The following is a 20,859-nucleotide window of genomic DNA, read 5'->3' on the forward strand; positions in this document are numbered from 1 at the left end:
AGGGTCAAACGTAACATTACTGACCGATGGGGAAGTTTAAAGAATACCACTGAAAACCCAAATATTCAATGTTGCAGGGTAGCAGGCAGCAGCCCTGCTGTCATTAGGACGGGAGCAGCAGAGTGACCCAGCTTCTCGCTGTAGTAGGACGTGTGACCGCAACGCCAAGCTGCCGTGGGAAATGAGCCCGGGACTAGGGTCTGCTGGGGCAGTGGCAGACACACACCAAACACTTAGACAAATTCGCTTCACTTACTTTTGTGATTGCCTCCTCCCCAGGACAGCTGAGCTATGCTGAGGCTCCTGATGATCGCCCTTCCCACAGACTTCAGCGCGTCCATCCTTCCCCAGAGCAGTTCCCACCGCTTCCTCCGCCTGCATTGTAGCAGGAGGAAGCTAGTGGGTGGTCAGGCGGGTAGTGGCAGGAGGAAGCTGGCTGGTGGGATGCGACGCGGCAGAAGGAAGCTAGCGTGTGGGCAGCAAGAGGAAGCTAGCAGGCGGGGGAGCCGGTGGCAGAGAGCACTGCAGGGAGAGATCCTTCCGGCTGTCAGTGTCCCTTCAGTAGCGCAGCGCTCCCCCGTGCTGACCCGGCGCTCCAGCAAAGTGATACGGCGGGTCATGGGGGAGCTGGTGCGGTGCCCCGGTAGCTATCAGTGGCGGACAAGCCGTGCAGTCACGTGGTGGCAAGCACGGCGCCCCGGGCGGCTGCACGGCTTGTCCGCCTGTAGAAACGGCCCTGAGTGTTCGGCATATACTTTATGTATAACTAAAGTCCCAGATATGACCAGAGACATGATCCATAGAGCAGCACAATTATTAAAATGCTCTTGGGGACATTTTATGGTAAATTGCAGCATACTTGCTTACTTTTAAAAACTAGTTTTAAGGAGATTATAGTTGGTAGTAGAATTTTGCACAGCGCCCCATTGAGGGAGAGTATAGCAGATAGCAGCGGAGGTTGTGTTTGCCCCCCCACCCGTCCAACCTGTGGACGCTGCGGTCCGCAGGTTGTACGTCCCCCAATGATGTAAATGGGAGCCGGGTCGGATGACTCGGCGTACCCGTTTACACCGCCCTTTACCCAGGTCTTAGCCAGGTCAGGACCTTGGTTGAAGTCCCGTGTAAAGGGACACGGCGTGACCCATTTACACCGCCGCTGACCCGGGTCTGACCCGCCAATGACCAGGGTTTTTACGATGGTGTAAAAGGGGTATAATCTGCTACAAAACTAGAAGCTTATAATTGAATTTAATGCAAATTTGTGTTAGAAAAACTAAATCTGTATGTCAGGAGCCTTTATCTCATAAATAATGTGTGTTACTGTGTTGCAACTTTTCAGTTAAGTAAGGATCAGTTTCCAAATTGGTTAATGTGTGGTAAATATTGACCACAGTTTATAATGGCGCACCACACCAAAACAAACCATTCTCTGTCCTACCTGTCCTTTAACGGCAATATCAATGGACATTAATGGCAGTATCACTGAACTAGACTTATATAGCAGTATCACTGGACTGGACTTATACAGCAGTACCAATGGACTTTAATGGCAGTACCACTGGACTGGACTTATGCAGCAGTATCACTGTACTATAACGGAAGTATTCCTGGATTTATGCAGCAGTATAACTGGACTGGACTTTAACGGCAGAATCACTGGACTTTAAAGGCAGTACCACTGGACTTGACTTTTACAGCAGTTAAACTGGATTGGACTTATGCAGCAGTACCAGTGCCACCTTATATATTCACAGGGGGGTGCTGTGGATACAGCTGTCCCAGGCCCCAGCCTCTGGAAGGGCCCAGGCAGCTCATTTTGACCACCCCAACCCCCCCTGACTGCCTCCAATGTGCTGCCTGCTTCTTCAATGCAGGATGCCGGTGGCCAATTAAAACTCTGCACCAGCTTTTGAGCCAATCAGAGCTTGTGTACTGTTAGCCAATCAGAGTGGCAGCCGGTACACAAGCTCTGATTGGCTCACCAGCTGGTACTGCATCTTAATTGCCCGACTACCACTAAACTGGCGGTTTCCACCCCCAGACACCTACTTCCTGTCAATAAACTTGCCTGCAAATAGAAAAAATAGCAGGACTTCATCGCGTGATGGCCTCGCACATACGTTCTACGGGCCGTACGCATGTGCAGTCTATCGATAATTGCCCACTGTGTGAATTTGCAGCCGGACGATTAGGTTTGAATTACCCCTATAGTTATTAACCCCTCCTGACAGAGCCAGTTTTTGCGTTCCTGACAGAGCCCTTTTTTTCAAATCTGACATGTATCACTTAAGTGGGGATAACTTTTTTTTGCTTTTACTTATCCCAGTGATTTTGAGAATGTTTTTTCGTGACACATTGTACTTCAAATTAGTGGTAAATTTGGGTCGATACAGTCTGTGTTTTTTTGTGAAAAATACCAAAATGTCGTAAAAAAATGGAAAATTTAGCAATTTGCAAAATGTTAAATTTTCTGCTTGTGAGACAAATAATCATACCACTCAAAATAGTTAATAACTAACATAGACCATATGTCTACTTTATGTTTCCATCATTATTTCAACTTTCTTTTAATTTTTTTGGACACTAGGAGGCTTACAATATGAATAGCAAATTCTCAAATTTTCAAGAAAATTTCAAACACTGATTTTTTTAGGGACCAGTTCAGTTCTGATGTGACTTTGAGGGACTTGTATGTGAGACACCCCCATAAATGATACCATTTCAAAAACTGCACCCCTCACAGTATTCAAAACAGCATTTTGGAAGTTTGTTAACCCTTTAGGTGTTTCACAGGAATTAAAACAAAGTGTAGGTGAAATTTCAAAATTTCATTTTTTTTGCAGATTTGCAATTTTAATACATTTTTCTAAGGAACACAGTACATTTTACTAGAGAAATGTGACTAAAAATTGATTCCCCCAATTCTTTTGTTTTCATAAATATCCTATATGTGGCCCTAGTGTGCACGTTGACCAAACCACAGGCTTCATAATAGAAGGAGCACCTACTTGATTTTGGAGCCTCCTTTTTATGAGATTATTTTTTAGGCACCATGTAGGTTTCTAGGCACCATAAGATGCTAAAATTTAGGACCCCCCCCACAAGTGACCCCATTTTGCAAACTACACCCCTCTGGGAATTCAACTAGGGGTATAGTGTACATTTCAAACCCCCAGGGGTTTCACCAATTGTGGTACAACTGGGCAGTGAAAATGAAAAATTAATTTTTTTACACAAAAATGCAGTTCTGGCTCCAAATTTTTCATTTTTACAAGGAATGAAGGAGAAAAAGCACCCCAAAATCTGTGCCCCAATTTCTCCCGAGTACGGCAATGCCTCAAATGTGACCAAAAAATACCATTTGGGTGCATGGCAGGACTCAGAAGGGAAGGAGTGATTTTTGGATTTTGCGGCTCAGATTCTGGTGGAATGTTGGTGGGTGCTATGTTGCATTAGCAAGACCCCCCAAGCACCAATACAGTGGAACCCCCCCACAAGTGACCCCATTTTGCAAACTACACCCCTCAGGGAATTCATCTAGGGGTATAGTGTACATTTCAAACCCCCAGGGGTTTCACCAATTTTGATACAACTGGGCAGTGAAAATGAAAAATTACATTTTTTTACACAAAAATGCAGTTCTGGCTCAAAATTTTTCATTTTCAGAAGGTATGAAGGAGAAAAGGCACCCCAAAATCTGTGCCCCAATTTCTCCCGAGTATGGCAATGCCTCATATGTGACCAAAAAATACCAGTTGGGTGCATGGCAGGACTCAGAAGGGAAGGAGTGATTTTTGGTGGTGGAATGTTGGTGGGTGCTATGTCGCATTAGCAAGACCCCCAAAGCACCAATACAGTGGAACCCCCCCACAAGTGACCCCATTTTGCAAACTACACCCCTCAGGGAATTCATCTAGGGGTATAGTGTACATTTCAAACCCCCAGGGGTTTCACCAATTTTGATACAACTGGGCAGTGAAAATGAAAAATTACATTTTTTTACACAAAAATGCAGTTCTGGCTCAAAATTTTTCATTTTCAGAAGGTATGAAGGAGAAAAAGCACCCCAAAATCTGTGCCCCAATTTCTCCCGAGTATGGCAATGCCTCATATGTGACCAAAAAATACCAGTTGGGTGCATGGCAGGACTCAGAAGGGAAGGAGTGATTTTTGGTGGTGGAATGTTGGTGGGTGCTATGTCGCATTAGCAAGACCCCCAAAGCACCAATACAGTGGAACCCCCCCACAAGTGACCCCATTTTGCAAACTACACCCCTCAGGGAATTCATCTAGGGGTATAGTGTACATTTCAAACCCCCAGGGGTTTCACCAATTTTGATACAACTGGGCAGTGAAAATGAAAAATTACATTTTTTTACACAAAAATGCAGTTCTGGCTCAAAATTTTTCATTTTCAGAAGGTATGAAGGAGAAAAAGCACCCCAAAATCTGTGCCCCAATTTCTCCCGAGCACGGCAATGCCTCACATGTGACCAAAAAATACCATTTGGGTGCATGGCAGGACTCAGAAGGGAAGGAGTGATTTTTGGATTTTGCAGCTCAGATTCTGGTGGAATTTTGGTGGGTGCTATGTCGCATTAGCAAGACCCCCCAAGCACCAATACAGTGGAACCCCCCCACAAGTGACCCCATTTTGCAAACTACACCCCTCAGGGAATTCATCTAGGGGTATAGTGTACATTTCAAACCCCCAGGGGTTTCACCAATTTTGATACAACTGGGCTGTGCAAATGAAAAATTACATTTTTTACACAAAAATGCAGTTCTGGCTCAAACTTTTTCATTTTCAGAAGGTATGAAGGAGAAAAAGCACCCCAAAATCTGTGCCCCAATTTCTCCCGAGTACGGCAATGCCTCACATGTGACCAAAAAATACCATTTGGGTGCATGGCAGGACTCAGAAGGGAAGGAGTGATTTTTGGATTTTGCAGCTCAGATTCTGGTGGAATTTTGGTGGGTGCTATGTCGCATTAGCAAGACCCCCCAAGCACCAATACAGTGGAACCCCCCCCCACAAGTGACCCCATTTTGCAAACTACACCCCTCAGGGAATTCATCTAGGGGTATAGTGTACATTTCAAACCCCCAGGGGTTTCACCAATTTTGATACAACTGGGCTGTGCAAATGAAAAATTACATTTTTTACACAAAAATGCAGTTCTGGCTCAAAATTTTTCATTTTCACAAGGAATGAAGGAGACAAAGCACCCCAAAATCTGTGCCCCAATTTCTCCCGAGTACGGCAATGCCTCACATGTGACCAAAAAATACCATTTGGGTGCATGGCAGGACTCAGAAAGGAAGGAGTGATTTTTGGATTTTGCAGCTCAGATTCTGGTGGAATGTTGGTGGGTGCTATGTTGCATTAGCAAGACCCCCCAAGCACCAATACAGTGGAACCCCCCCACAAGTGACCCCATTTTGCAAACTACACCCCTCAGGGAATTCATCTAGGGGTATAGTGTACATTTCAAACCCCCAGGGGTTTCACCAATTTTGATACAACTGGGCTGTGCAAATGAAAAATTACATTTTTTACACAAAAATGCAGTTCTGGCTCAAAATTTTTCATTTTCAGAAGGTATGAAGGAGAAAAAGCACCCCAAAATCTATGCCCCAATTTCTCCCGAGTACGGCAATGCCTCACATGTGACCAAAAAATACCATTTGGGTGCATGGCAGGACTCAGAAAGGAAGGAGTGATTTTTGGATTTTGCAGCTCAGATTCTGGTGGAATGTTGGTGGGTGCTATGTTGCATTAGCAAGACCCCCCAAGCACCAATACAGTGGAACCCCCCCACAAGTGACCACATTTTGCAAACTACACCCCTCAGGGAATTCATCTAGGGGTATAGTGTACATTTCAAACCCCCAGGGGTTTCACCAATTTTGATACAACTGGGCAGTGAAAATGAAAAATTACATTTTTTTACACAAAAATGCAGTTCTGGCTCAAAATTTTTCATTTTCATAAGGTATGAAGGAGAAAAAGCACCCCAACATCTGTGCCCCAATTTCTCCCGAGTATGGCAATGCCTCATATGTGACCAAAAAATACCAGTTGGGTGCATGGCAGGACTCAGAAGGGAAGGAGTGATTTTTGGTGGTGGAATGTTGGTGGGTGCTATGTCGCATTAGCAAGACCCCCAAAGCACCAATACAGTGGAACCCCCCCACAAGTGACCCCATTTTGCAAACTAAACCCCTCAGGGAATTCATCTAGGGGTATAGTGTACATTTCAAACCCCCAGGGGTTTCACCAATTTTGATACAACTGGGCAGTGAAAATGAAAAATTACATTTTTTTACACAAAAATGCAGTTCTGGCTCAAAATTTTTCATTTTCAGAAGGTATGAAGGAGAAAAAGCACCCCAAAATCTGTGCCCCAATTTCTCCCGAGTACGGCAATGCCTCATGTGTGACCAAAAAGTGGCAGGACTCAGAAGGGAAGGAGTGATATTTGGATTTTGCAGCACAGATTCTGGTGGAATGTTGGTGGGTGCTATGTCGCATTAGCAAGACCCCCAAAGCACCAATACAGTGGAACCACCCCACAAGTGACCCCATTTTGCAAACTACACCCCTCAGGGAATTCATCTAGGGGTATAGTGTACATTTCAAACCCCCAGGGGTTTCACCAATTTTGATACAACTGGGCAGTAAAAATGAAAAATTACATTTTTTACACAAAAATGCAGTTCTGGCTCAAAATTTTTCATTTTCAGAAGGTATGAAGGAGAAAAAGCACCCCAAAATCTGTGCCCCAATTTCTCCCGAGTATGGCAATGCCTCATATGTGACCAAAAAATACCAGTTGGGTGCATGGCAGGACTCAGAAGGGAAGGAGTGATTTTTGGATTTTGCAGCTCAGATTCTGGTGGAATGTTGGTGGGTGCTATGTGGCATTAGCAAGACCCCCGAAGCACGGTGAAATGATGAACCTAATAATCCATAGATGTGTGGTATATTTTAAAACACTCCTTTATACATAGGCCGGGTTTGTCGGGGCAAGTTTCACAGTGGAAAATAGTTTCCTTTCTTATTCCCTTTTTATAGCAAACTTTGCACCTTTTTTGTGTCCTGCCCTTTCTTGCAGTGGAGGGGATTTCGTTCGGAAAATGCTGCCCTGGTACAATACGGGGGCCAGTACTAGAAGTACTGGGGCCCTCTGCCTGCTGGTTCCCAAATACTAGGCCCTTTATGACTTCCTCTTGAAAGTGCATAAATGTCCCCCTCTGGCCGGTAGAACGGAATAGCACGTAAGCGTTATACAGTGCCATCTGGATGATATACACGGCCAGCTTCTTGTACCAGATTTTTGTTTTCCGCAGGGCACTGTACGGCTTCAGTACCTGATCTGAAAGATCCACTCCGCCCATGTATCTATTGTAATCCAGGATACAATTAGGTTTTGAGGTGTGGGTACTGGTACCTCGTACAGGGACGGAGGTGGTACTGTCTCCGTGAATTGTTGTCAGTATAAGGACATCCCTCTTGTCCTTATATTTGACCAACAACATATTTTCGGTGCATATTCCCCTGCTTTCACCCCTTCTCATTACTTGGGCAATGTGCGTTTTTGGGAGGCCTCTTTGGTTCTTGCGCACAGTACCGCAAGCTGCTGTACCTCTTGAACCAAGGGCCTTAAACAGGGGGATGCTAGTGTAAAAGTTATCCACATAGAGGTGATAACCTTTATCCAGGAAGGGGTGCACTAAATCCCAGACAATTTTTCCACTAACACCTACGAGGGAGGGGGGGCATTCTGGCGGTTCAATTCTTGAATCCTTCCCTTCATATACCCTAAACCTGTGAGTGTACCCTGAGGTGCTTTCACACAGCTTATACATTTTTATGCCATACCTTTCCCTCTTACTGGGAAGGTACTGGCGGAATTTAACCCTTCCTTTAAAATGTATAAGGGACTCGTCTATGCAAATGAATTTATCTGTGATGTACATCTCTTCAAATTTGGCACTGAAATGATCATTGACCGGCCTGACTTTGAATAGCCGGTCAAAGGTGGGATCATCTCTGGGTGGGCACTGTGCATTATCGTTGTAATGCAAAAATTTAAGGATCGTCTCAAATCGAGCCCGGGGCATGGCCATACGGTAAAATGGGGTGATGTACAGAACATCTGTACTCCAATATTGCCTAATTTCTGGCTTTTTTACTATGCCCATATGAAACACCAGACCCCAAAACGTCATCATCTCTACTGCATCTACAGGGGTCCACCTAGCAAATGATGACGTGGGGTTTTGAGCAATAAACTGCTGGGCATATAAATTAGTTTGGTCCACCATTAAATTTATAAAATCATCAGAGAAAAATAATTTTAAAAAGTCAATTTCTCTGAGACCTGTGGAATCAAATTGGATTCCTGGCATGGCCAAAAACTCAGGAACCTGGGGCTCAAAATTGTCTGGTGGTGGGGTCCATACAAGATCAATTATTGGGGGGGGTCTCAGCTGCTCTACGGGGGCGTCTTTGAGGGGGTCCCTCATCACCAGAGGAGGAAGAGGAGCTTAAGACGAATCCTTCAAATTCCCCGCTTGCCTCACTGGCTGTGTCAGAGTCAGAGGCAAGCATGGCATATGCCTCCTCCACTGAATACATTCTTCTGGATGACTGGGATGACATTTGGGATGACATTTGGGATGACATTTGGGATGCCATTTTTATTTTTGTGTTACTGGTAGTGAAATGTTTCAACACGTGTATAGTGTAGGGGGGGGTACAAACTTTATTTCAACCCGGGGGGTATGTAGTGTGTAGTGTGTATGTAGTGCAGAAAAAAAAAATACTTTATACAAAAAAAAAAATTGAAGGGGTTAAAAAAAAAAAAAATTGAAGGGGTTAAAAAAAAAAATTGAAGGGGTTAAAAAAAAAAAAAAAAAAGGTCCTGCGCCAAAAATTGAGCACAGATGTTGGTCAGTAACGTCCGTCACTGAACAGCGCTCAAAGGCAACAGGAATTTGATCAAAAGAAAAATAAAAAATAGATCAACCCTGTGCCGAAAAAGCTGATCAGTGATGTACGTCACTGATCAGCGCACAGTGGCCACAGGACACCCACAAAATCACAGTGTGTGTAAAAAAAAATTTTAAAAAAGACCCCACAGCACCCACAAAAAAAAAAAGGTGATCAGTGATGCGACACTGATTACCAGTGAGGGGCAGCAGGTGCACAACCTTTGGTGCAACTGACAGTGCAACTGGCAGCAACTGACAGGTATATATAAAAAAAAAAAACCTCTGCACCCCCAAAAAGTTGCTGATCACCTCAGATATAGTGATCAGCACAAAAGGCGGGGGCAGCAGACACAAAATATATCACTCTCTATCACTCTCTGTCACTATCTCTCTCTATCTCTCTATCTCTCACTATCTATCACTCTATGACACTGCAGCAGCAGCAGCACTGACAGTTATATATATGAAAAATAACCCCTGCACCCCCAAAAAGTTGCTGGGGGTGCACAAAAGGGGGGCAGCAGACACAAAATATAGCAGTCTCTATCACTCTCTGTCACTATCTCTCTCTCTATCTCTCTATCTCTCACTCTATGACACTGCAGCAGCAGCACTGACAGGTATATATATCTAAAAAAAAAAACCTGCGCCCCCAAAAAGTTGCTGATCAGTTAATTTATACTGATCAGCACAAAAGGGGGGGCAGCAGTCAGTTATATAAAAAATATATAGCACAATCTGTCACTATCTCTCTATCTCTCTCTCTCTATCTCTCTCTATCTCTCTATCTATAGCTCTATCACACTGCAGCAGCACAAAATATAGCACTCTCTGTCACTAGGCCTCTCTTTCTCTCTCTATCTCTCTCTCTCTATCTCTCTATCTAATAACTCGCAGCAGCACAACACAGCACAGGATGTCACAGGATGTCACAGGATGTCACAAGAATAAGCAAGATCCAGGCAGTGATCAGGTAAGTATTTAGAGGGGTTCTGGTCAGTAAATGGCGGCAGCTGGGCACGGTGACCGCACTGCACGCTATTCCAGACCGGAATGGCGTCTGCAGTGCAGTCACCGTTAGTTTAAACCCCCCTCCATGGCTGTGATTGGTTCGTCGGTCCGACGAACCAATCACGGCCTTTGGGGGCGGGCGGGGTGAGGTGGGGTGACACCAGTGTCACCCTTACACCCCGCGGTGATTGGTGCTGTACTTTACAGCACCAATCACCTCCGATCCCTGTGTCACCGGCGAACGTTATTCGCCGGTGACACAGAAAACGTTGTGAATGGCTGTTCACACTGAACAGCCAATCACAGCGATCGCCGACGGGGGGGCGGCATCGCAGCCCCCCCTGGGCATGCAGGGACATGTCTGCTGTCAGGGACAGCAGACATCGTCCCTCTGTCACTGCGTCTCTAGACGCAGTGACAGTTAGAAGTCATGACTTATATATACGTCATGTGTCGGGAAGTACTTCCCGGCCATGACGTATATATACGTCAAATGTCGGGAAGGGGTTAATGATCCATGCAATGATGAGCTGCTCAATTAACATGGTAAATATGAGGTTTTGTACACAGCAATGTTATCACAGGTTGCGAAACCAGCATTAGGTACTAGGTAGGTTACATAAAATGAGATGGTAACTTAATTTTTTTCCCATAACATTATCTAATCCTTCTGGAAAAGATCCTGGCATTTGTCATAAGATTCATATTGGGCCAGATTACTTCAATGGAAAGTTGTATTGGACTAAATGGAAGCAAAGGCGAAATTAGTTCAGAATAGCAATAGTTCTTTCTGACATTGTTTATTAATGACTAAGAAAGAACAAATCCCACTTTATAGTGTTTATGTGACCTTAGACGATCTCGTGCAAACTACCGTAAGTATGTACTTACTTAACTACGGAAGAATTAGTAATAACATAACATTGCAAGCATGGAAATGCATTCGCTATATAACATTATATGACAAAGAAAGTCATTCATTAGTAATGTAACTGTATAACTAAAAATGTTCTCTCAATACATTTCCATCTTTGGTTCTTGTTCACTTGCTTTTCCTTAAGATTTTTTATTTCAACATACTGTAATTTAGAATGTTATGACATTTTTAAATAACTAGTTCTGCAACAAAGAGCTACGCGATACATTTTTAAATTTTGATGTCATCTAAAATATAACAAATAATAAATAGCTACAACACATGGAATATAGACCTTAGTTTTGAGAGTTTCCCATCCTTGAAGGATTATGATATCCTGAGGATGAGGAAAAAGAAGAACCGTTAAACACATTTTTCTCATCAGTATTTACTAGGGAGGAGCAGACAGCGGAACCCACAGGTACCATAAATGGGACAAGCCAGCTGGAACTTAATATTGAATTTACGACAGATGAGATAAAAAAAGAGGCTCAGCAAAATCAAAACAAATAAATCCACAGGTCCGGACGGGATTCATCCTAGGGTTCTAATGGAATTAATGGAGGAATTAGCAAACCCTCTTTATTACATTTGTGGGAACTCATTTTCATCTGGTATGGTGCCTAAGGACTGGAGAATATCAGAGGTAGTACCAATATTCAAAGAAGGGAATATCCAGTAAATTGTAGACCTGTGAGTTTTACATCATTCCTGGGTAAATTATTTGAGGGAATTTTAAGGGATGGTATCCAAAAACATTTAGAGCTCCAGAGTATAATCAGTAACTAATAACTAAAATGGGTTTGTAAAAAATCCATTGTGCCAAACAAATTTATTAAGCTTTTATAAGGACGCCAGCAACAACCTAGACAATGGAAATGCTGTAGGCATAGTCTTCCTGGAATTTGCTAAGGCTTTTGATTTCGTGGCACATAAGTTGTTGATAGATAAAATGAAGGATTTGGGGTAATAATTTGTAGATGGGTAGGAAACTGGTTTGCAAATAGAGAACAGAGAGTGGTTATAAATGGTGCAGGTATGATACCAGTATTAAGTGGAGTGCCACAGGGGTCGTTGATTGGGCCCCTTTTTTTAACATATTTATTAAGAATATGGGGGTGGGTATTCTCAGCAAAGTTTCCATCTTTGCTAATGACACAAAACTGAGCAGAGTATTATAACAATCAATGATGTCTCCACGCTTCATAATGATCTTAATAAACTAGAACAGTGGGCAAAAAATTGGTAAATGAGGTTGAATGTGGATAAATGCGAGGTTATGCATCTTGGGAGTCATAACCAGTGTACTAGTTATAACCTAAGTGGAGTTGCTTTGGGTAGAACTGGAAAAGGATTTTGGAGTCCAAATTGATTACAAACTTGGATGTAATGCTCATTATCATGTAGCAACAAATAAGGCCAACAGTATACTAGCGTGTATAAGAAGGGGTATGGAGACTAGGGCCTCAAATGTAATTATGCCACTCTACAAAGCATTGGTTTGACCGCATCTAGAATACGGAATACAATTTTGGGCCTCCTAGAACTGGAAAAGGTCTAAAGAAGAGCAACAAAGCTAATAAAAGGGTTGGAGAATTTAATCTATGAAGACAGATTAAAGAAACTGGGATTATTTACACTATAAAAAAGACAGTTAAGGGGAGACATGCTAAACATGTACAAATATATCGGGGCCAATATAGGGAACTGTCAGGCAACCTTTTCGCTTTAAGGAAGGACTCTAGGACATGTGGGTATGAGTTTAGACTAGAGGACAGAAGATTTAGTTCCCTTAGAAGGAAAACATTTTTTACGGTCAGGGCAGCCAAATTGTGGAACTCTCTTCATGGAGAAGTGGTGTCGGCAGACACAGTAAATACATTTAAAATAAGGTTGGACAAACATATATTGGGTAAAAACATCCAGGAGTACAAAGAACAATCATAATCTGTATTTAAATAAATCAGAATACACAATGCATAATAAGGGATGTAGCAAGTGGATAATACACACTTATCGACCACCATTTTTTACCACAATGTGCCAAAAATGCCCAGTGTGTATTCACCTTTATTGTTTCTGCCACACGTGATCCTCAAACAAGCTTGCAGGTTGGTAGTACAAAAGTCTAGCAGTATTCACACCTATGAGTAGCTAGGTGTGTTGACACTCAACAGAACTGGTTGCATGGTTTTGCACATGCACAAAAAAAACCCTGGCGGCCATCTTTGTAAAGATGTCCGGCTTGTTTCACTGCAACAGATAGGAAGCAGTACAGGAGTGTTGTCATGTCGAACAACACATTAATAAACTAGGACTTATAATTGCCATCACATATTTAGATTCACATTCTGTGACCTTCCCTGAAATATATCTTTACAGGATATACCAAAAGTGTCACGGACCAGTTTTCGGGTAAGTGAAAGTAGTAAACATGCTCTACAATAGAAAAATGGTCCTTTAATAAGAGTTTTGCTTAGACAGAATATTCAGAACACTGTCTGGTAATAATCTCTAAATAATGAACATAATTATCACAGCTTTATTCAGTCAAGTGAGATAAAAGGAATTTATAATCTAAATTGCTGGAAGATGAAAGAAAAATCAATCATAATCAACTACATTATACCTGCAGTTAATGTGAGACTGTCCAGAGTATAATATCTTCCAAGTGCAGACTGATATATTTTTGTGGAATGATTTTTACAATTCCCAAATCCAGTCTTAAGGAATTAATTGTTTGCATCTGTAGCCAGGGTCATTGAGAAATTATCAGGGCTAGAGATGGGTCGTTCGCGAACGAAGCAGATCTTTTGAACGGATCCCGTAGAAGAGTGAGTGTGCCGCCGATCCCAAAAATGGTGAACCATCATTCTTTTACTTTCAGTTTAGTTTTTCATTACAATGCATTTGCCTGAGCTCAGCACTGCCATCTGTGGCAGCTGAGATGTACTAACTCTGGAGACTGAGCACAGTGCTGTGACTGCAAATGAAAGAAAGAATAACAAGGCTGCTGCTAGGGACGGCCATCAGTGCAGTGTGCAATGTTACTGGCTATGCAGGCCTGGAACTGCAGCAGCCTCTCCTCTCCCTCTTGCTCAGGAAGCATCAGCCACCTGAACCCATGTAAGCTCTGTCCCCAGTGAGTTCCCTGTAGCTCCACCCCTAACCAGGTCCCATGTAGCTCCACCCACAGCCAAGCGGCAGCAGAGCTGGTGGCCGGGCATCTGAGGGTTGGGGGCTGAGTGCTAAGTGGCCAGATGACTGAGTGGGGGTTCTTTTTCGGGCCTCTTAGATCGGCAGGCCCCGGAATGGCTATCCCCTTTGACACCCCTCTCGCCAGGCCTGCATGTATGTTCATGTGTTACCCGTATCCCCATGCTATGCGTGATCTGTGGTGCAGCCCACGGGCAGCACTTAAGGGGGACTGCAATTTCCTGGGAACTGCTCATTGCATACAGTCATTAATTATTTGCAGGTTATTAGTTTGATTTGCTCTGTACCAGTGTTTGTGTGCATTAACTGTAAATAAATGATGTACTCATAAGCACACAAACACAAGTACAGAGCAAAATACACACTTTTAATAACTTTAATATTAATTAAAGTACACAAAATGATACTCTTAATAAAGATCTACACACAAATATTATTAAAATAAAAAAACTTCCATGCACCTCTCTGGATCAATGCATACCTTCAGCTGCATCACACTGAGTGACTCACTGAAGTCTGGGCATGCTCACTGTAGAGAATTGCTTCTGGGCTGCACAGACAGCAGCCCATAGAAGCGCTGTAGCTCTGGTGATTTGCATAGAATGGCTTCCTGTTGGAAGCTATTGCTGTCATTGCTCCATGTACTGGCAGCCCAAGAGGGGGAGGCGTTTCCAGCTCTGTGTATGATGAGCAGTAGCAGCTTCCAATAAGAATCTACTACATGCTGACCTCCTCCCCACAGGGTTGGGCTGTTGCTGTGTCTACCCTGCTGCTTCATGGAGCCTGGTGAAAGGAGGTTACCGGCTTGTAAGAGACACAGACAGCAAGCACCAGAGCTCCTGAGGGGGGTGCCCACGGGGGGATGCACCGGAGATCTGGTGCTGTCTGTCTGTGTCTCTGGTGTTTTACATGTTGCATTTAATACTTATCTCCTTTTAAATTGTCATCCCCAGGAAAAGCTTGAAGAGGACAAGAAGGTGGGCTTTGATGGATGCTGGAGCACCTGCATGAATAGGCCCTATCTACTTGTGGCAATGGAGCAGATGTATGAAGCAGTGATAATGTAGGAGTGAATGAATTGATCCTGTGAAGAGTGGCCCCGGCAACCAAATAGCATCATCAATAGCAAATAGCATCATTTTAGCCCCTCCATCTCCACGTATAATCAAGAATCATGGGATTTTACCGGCAGGGTAGGAAGATGCAGAGGAGGCCGGGGCTTGTGGGGGGTTTGCCCACTCTTCTGGGGGGGGGGGGGGGGGGCGGGAGGGGGACCCAATTTTTGAGAGCCTCCTGCACATTTCGGGAGGGTAGGCAAGTATGGCCTCTCCTCAGCTGGGATGGCCCTCTGCCAGTTACTGTAGTATCTTGCCTCTTGATGTAGGGAGTCACCAGGCCCAGTAACTCCTGGAAGGTAATGTCATCCATTCACAGATAGTTGCAATAGTCGTCTGGGTTGTTCTCCATAATCTTGGTCTAGGAGCGACATGTGAAAGAGAGAGAGTCTCTCTTCAGTAGCCACCTTTTGGTCCAGCAGGACCTCACCCTCTTCCATTACTGATCCCTGTCATGTCTCAACTTCATAAAGTGATAAGGATCCATCACAGAATAGGGTAGAAAACACTTTGTTAAAAAAAAACAAAGCAAATATTTAGATGGTGTTTCTGTTTTGATGGTTGTGGTTTTACCATTCGATGGCAGCATTCCGATGTTTGCCACCATGTAATGATAAACATTTGATGGTGTTCTGATGGTGTTTCCCTCCCCCTCCCTTCCATCCAGCAGCCACGCTGCAGTGGTTCTGCTGATTCGTGACAACACTAAAGATGTTTACACATGCGCAAGAGATTTATCTATTGCCAATTGTATGTAAAAAATGGCACATCAAGTGTCAAATTGTATGTAGTCATCCCAGGAAGCTGCCGGTGAAGCTGAAGTGAAATTAGTTCTAATTTTTATACATATTATAATATATAAATAACATTATTTTTGTCATTATTATTATTATTATTATTATTATTATTATTATTATTATTATTATTATTATTATTATTATTGTTATCTATGGATAAGGTTTAGAGTCATATTGTTAGAGCCCTTGGGTTATTTTGTTGAATTCACACTGATAGTTAGGTTTGCTGTATAATGAAAAAATGTTCTTTTTAAAATCATACCACATAGACTAGAGGTGAAAGGTAAAAACAAGATAGTTACTAGATAGGCTGTAGGTCGCAAACGCTTTCTGTCTATCTAGCTATAGATTAGCTATAGTAGAGATTAGCAAGATGGAAAAAAACATCACAAAGGTGTTTAAAAAAAATGAACTGTACAGTAGTTTGTAACAATACACTTCACACTAGATACTCAAATAGGATTATAAAGTACAACAACAATTATAGAGTACAACTCAGGATTAATAAAAAAGCACATCCTTATTATTATACTTTATTTATATGGTTCCACAAGTAATCCGCAGTGGGCCCGCAGATGGGAGCAGTAGCACACGCAGGGGGGGGGGGTTTCTGAGTACCCAGAAACCCCCCAGGAATCTAAGGGACCTAGGCTGAAAGCTGAGGGTCCCCTCTTTCCATGGGTATAAGAATTGTAAAAATCGGCCCTTGGGAACCGGAGATATCTGAATTCAAAGCAGTGGTCCCCATCCAAGCCTGTTAATTGCTCTTCCCAGTCAGATATTTCAGGTTCTTTCTGACTTATTTTTTCTGAGGGTATATTCCAAAAGCTGAGACTCTCCCCCTTTGATGGACACTAGGAGCTTGTCTCTACTGTTCCGAGAACCAGAGATATCAGCCTTCCAGCAGCTGGTTACTGCTCCAGCTCCACACACCTGGTATGTACTGTAGTTTTATATTTACTCGTTGGCAGATTGCTCTGCCTCCTGAACTCTGATCCCCTAGTCCCCAATAACATTTGGTAGGTGGGATTCTCTAGTTTTTAATACCATTAAAAGCTAAGAAATTTAGTTCTGGCAACTGGAGATATCTGCAGTCAAGCAAGCTGTCCTCCCACCAGAAAATTATGAATAATAAGCCCACTCCACTATACATCCTCCTCTGCATATTAAACATCCTCTACCACCCTGGAAGTTATGTATCAGAGCCCCTTCATTCAGCCCAATGCCCTCTTCTTCCACCTCATCTTCCACCATCTGTGCAGTAAAGGGGTAGTTAGTGGAAATTACTGATCCTGGCCCTACATGCTGAGCGGTTGATATAATACCCCATACCACCCGCGGGACATCAAAGCTTCCCCCACCCCTACAGCTGGAGGATCGGTAGGGGCCCCAATACATTGCTATGCCCAGGGGTCTACACTGCTGTTGATGCCCCTGTATGTATGTATGTATGTATATATATATATATATATATATATATGTATATGTATATGTATGTATATATATATATATATATATATATATGTATGTGTATATATATATATATATATATATATATATATCCAGGTTTAGGAACAATTATTCCACAGAGCGCACTCACCAGTCTTGATATAGTTTAAAACTTTCAAGTTTATTCCATCCTTTTAAAATCCAACATAGTGGTCGACGTTTCGAGTCACAACAGGACCCTTTTTCAAGACCTCGATACAGCTCAGTCTCCTGCTGACAGTGATGTACTGAGGCATCACCACCCAGGTTTAAATGCTACACACTCCGCCCATCAGGGCTGTTATTAACCAATTAGATAATGCTAGCTATTATCAATATACCCTCTACCAGCTGAATAATATAAACAAGACCATACCGTATCAACAAACTCCCGCCGGTCACTGTTATCCGGCGTGCGTTCCACAGCCTGTAAGCACCGCTGCCATCACTTCCGGCTAGCGTGCGTTCCACTATAAGGAAGTGGTTACGGTAGGCTGAGAGGAGAGCGACGCCCGGTCACATGGCTGACGCCGGGCATGACGCCACGTGCGTTCCAGCTCTAACCAGGATGTAATGCTCTGATCAAGCTATGCGTTCCATTTCTAATGCGGAAATGGCTTTTATATTGTTTTCAACATATAAACCCATGGCAAGTGTGTATATGCACGAAAAACCCTGAGTGGGGAGCCCCATCATCACTGCTAGAACAAAACATATTCCACATGTTATTAAAAAAGTTTTTTTTAAAAACATAAAATTGCGTAATCCATGAAGAGGCGACCACACAAAAATTCCGTACAGTCAGCCTCAAAAGGGAGCACGCAATCTGCCGTCCAGTACTCACATAGGTAATCTATTAACTCATATTTATACCAACAAAAAGATAATTAGATAAAGCAAGAAAATCAGAACTTATAATAATGGGAAAATTAATAATAAAACTCAGAAAAAACCTAGCAATTGAATATTATGAGCATGATTGCACAAATAATGGTCACTCCAATTCACCATCTATTCTTACTCCAAGAAGATTGAGAGGGTATTCTTCTCATTCAATCCTCTTGGTGAGATAGTGTCCAAGTGGTGTATCCAATAAGCCTCCCTTTTCAGGAGAGCTAGTCCACGATCACCACCCCTTGGATTTGGTGCTATCCAGTCGATGATCATATAGCGAAGACTGGCGACTTGGTGTTTTTCTCTTAAGAAATGAGCCGCTACGGGTTTGTCAGTACTGCCCGTGGACAGTGCTTCCCGGATCGTATATCTGTGCTGACTCATTCTTTCGCGCAGAGTCCTTATCGTCTTCCCTATATACATCAGCCCACAGGGGCAAGTGAGAAAGTATACAATGTGGTCCAGAAGACAGTGCAACTTGTGTTGTAGCAGAATCTTTTTCCCACTATGGGGATGGCAAAAATATTTTCCAATTAGACCCTGGCAGGTAGTACAGCCGAGGCATTTAAAGCAACCCTTCTTCTTCGTTAACCACATAGTATCCACCTCTGTGGTATGTTTATTACTGGTACGATAAAGAGTGTCTTTTAGGTTGCGTCCTCTAGTGATGCTAATTAGAGGTCTGGTGTTCTGTAGCCTTTTGAATGCTGGATCCGTTGCTATCAGATGCCAATTATTTCTTAAAGACTTCTGCGTAGTGCCCAAATTGGTGTCACAATGTACATTCAGTACCATCCTGTCTTCTTTGGACTTTTGTATTTTAACTGTATCATTTTGGTGAGTGGCTCTGGCTTTCATTAAGCTTTTTTGGACATCATGCTTGTTGTAACCCCTCGACAAGAACCGATCGACACACTCTTGTAGCTGGGTCTCGGCATGTTCTGGTTCAGAATTATTTCTCAGTACCCTTAGGAACTGGGATACTGGCAAATTGGACTTTAGTTGGGGGGGGTGGTGACTCGTCGCCCACAATAGGGTATTACGGTCAGTTTCTTTCCTGTATAACGTATAATGTAGACCCTTAGTGTCCCGAAAGATTGTCACATCCAGGAAACTGACCTGTAGAGGGTCACAGGTGGCCGTAAAACGGACCGGACTGTCCATGTTATTCAGAGTCTCTACCATTTGATAGAAAGATGTACAGTCCCCCCTCCAAATCACAAAGACATCATCTATGAAACGTTTGAAATACAGTAAATTTTGATGATACAATGGAATGATATTACTGCATTCATAGGAGTCCATGTACAAGTTGGCATAGCTTGGGGCCACATTGGACCCCATAGCTGTGCCAGCCAACTGGGTATAATGCATACCCTCGTACATGAAGTGGTTTTCTCTCAAAACAATCTCCAAAAGAGAAATCAAAAATTCAGTTGGGGGTCCCCCCTCAGTCCTAAGGCTTAGTGCTTCTCTAACTGTTTCTATACCATCACAGTGTGGTATGATCGTATAGAGCGAGCACACATCCAGTGTACCCAGTACAATATTGTCTGGAAGGATACCTATCTGGTCCAAATCTTTCAATAAGTGGCCTGTATCTTTAAGATAAGAACCTGTATTCCTGACCAGGGGTTGTAAATGGTAGTCCAAATATTTCACCAGGGGTTGTAAAACAGAGCCCCTGGCCGAAATAATGGGCCTACCTGGTGGGTTGTCAAGTGTTTTGTGCACTTTAGGTAATGTGTAGAGCACCGGACAAACCGGATGCTCTACCGTTAGGAAGGCCAATTCATCCTCATCAATCCAACCTTGGGCATGGCCAAGGACTAGTAATGAGTCAGTTTTTATTTTTACACTCAGCATGGGATTCTTAGAGACCCTCTGATAGGTCTTTTCATCAGCCGTTTTGATCCCCTGTCATATAATGCAAGTCTAAAAACTTTCCTGAGGGTTGTAGATAGGGATTGTAAACGTTCTGCAACAAATTATAAAAAGACCTTTGATAATTTAAGTTCGGTGGAGAGACAAGCATTGACATCCTTAAAGAATAATAACAATCTGATAATAAGGAACGCCGACAAGGGCGGAGCAGTTGTTCTGCAGGACTTCTCCACCTACAATAGAGAGGTTCTGAGGCAACTGTCTGATGAAAAGACCTATCAGAGGGTCTCTAAGAATCCCATGCTGAGTGTAAAAATAAAAACTGACTCATTACTAGTCCTTGGCCATGCCCAAGGTTGGATTGATGAGGATGAATTGGCCTTCCTAACGGTAGAGCATCCGGTTTGTCCGGTGCTCTACACATTACCTAAAGTGCACAAAACACTTGACAACCCACCAGGTAGGCCCATTATTTCGGCCAGGGGCTCTGTTTTACAACCCCTGGCGAAATATTTGGACTACCATTTACAACCCCTGG

The 20,859-nt window shown here is 43.2% G+C and overlaps 1 long non-coding RNA gene across 1 annotated transcript in view; it reads left to right on the forward strand.

The window, feature by feature from the left end:
- Nucleotides 1–16,166, forward strand: part of LOC146058854 (uncharacterized) — a 39,304-nt gene extending 23,138 nt beyond the window's left edge. The window contains exon 3 of the long non-coding RNA XR_014470007.1: nt 15,097–16,166. This is a non-coding gene — a long non-coding RNA (uncharacterized LOC146058854). The remainder of the gene's footprint in view (nt 1–15,096) is intronic.
- The last annotated feature ends 4,693 nt before the right edge of the window (nt 16,167–20,859 follow it).

The sequence above is a fragment of the Crinia signifera genome, chromosome 2 (assembly GCF_055691185.1).
Source record: "Crinia signifera chromosome 2, ASM5569118v1, whole genome shotgun sequence".
Lineage (NCBI taxonomy): Eukaryota > Metazoa > Chordata > Amphibia > Anura > Myobatrachidae > Crinia > Crinia signifera.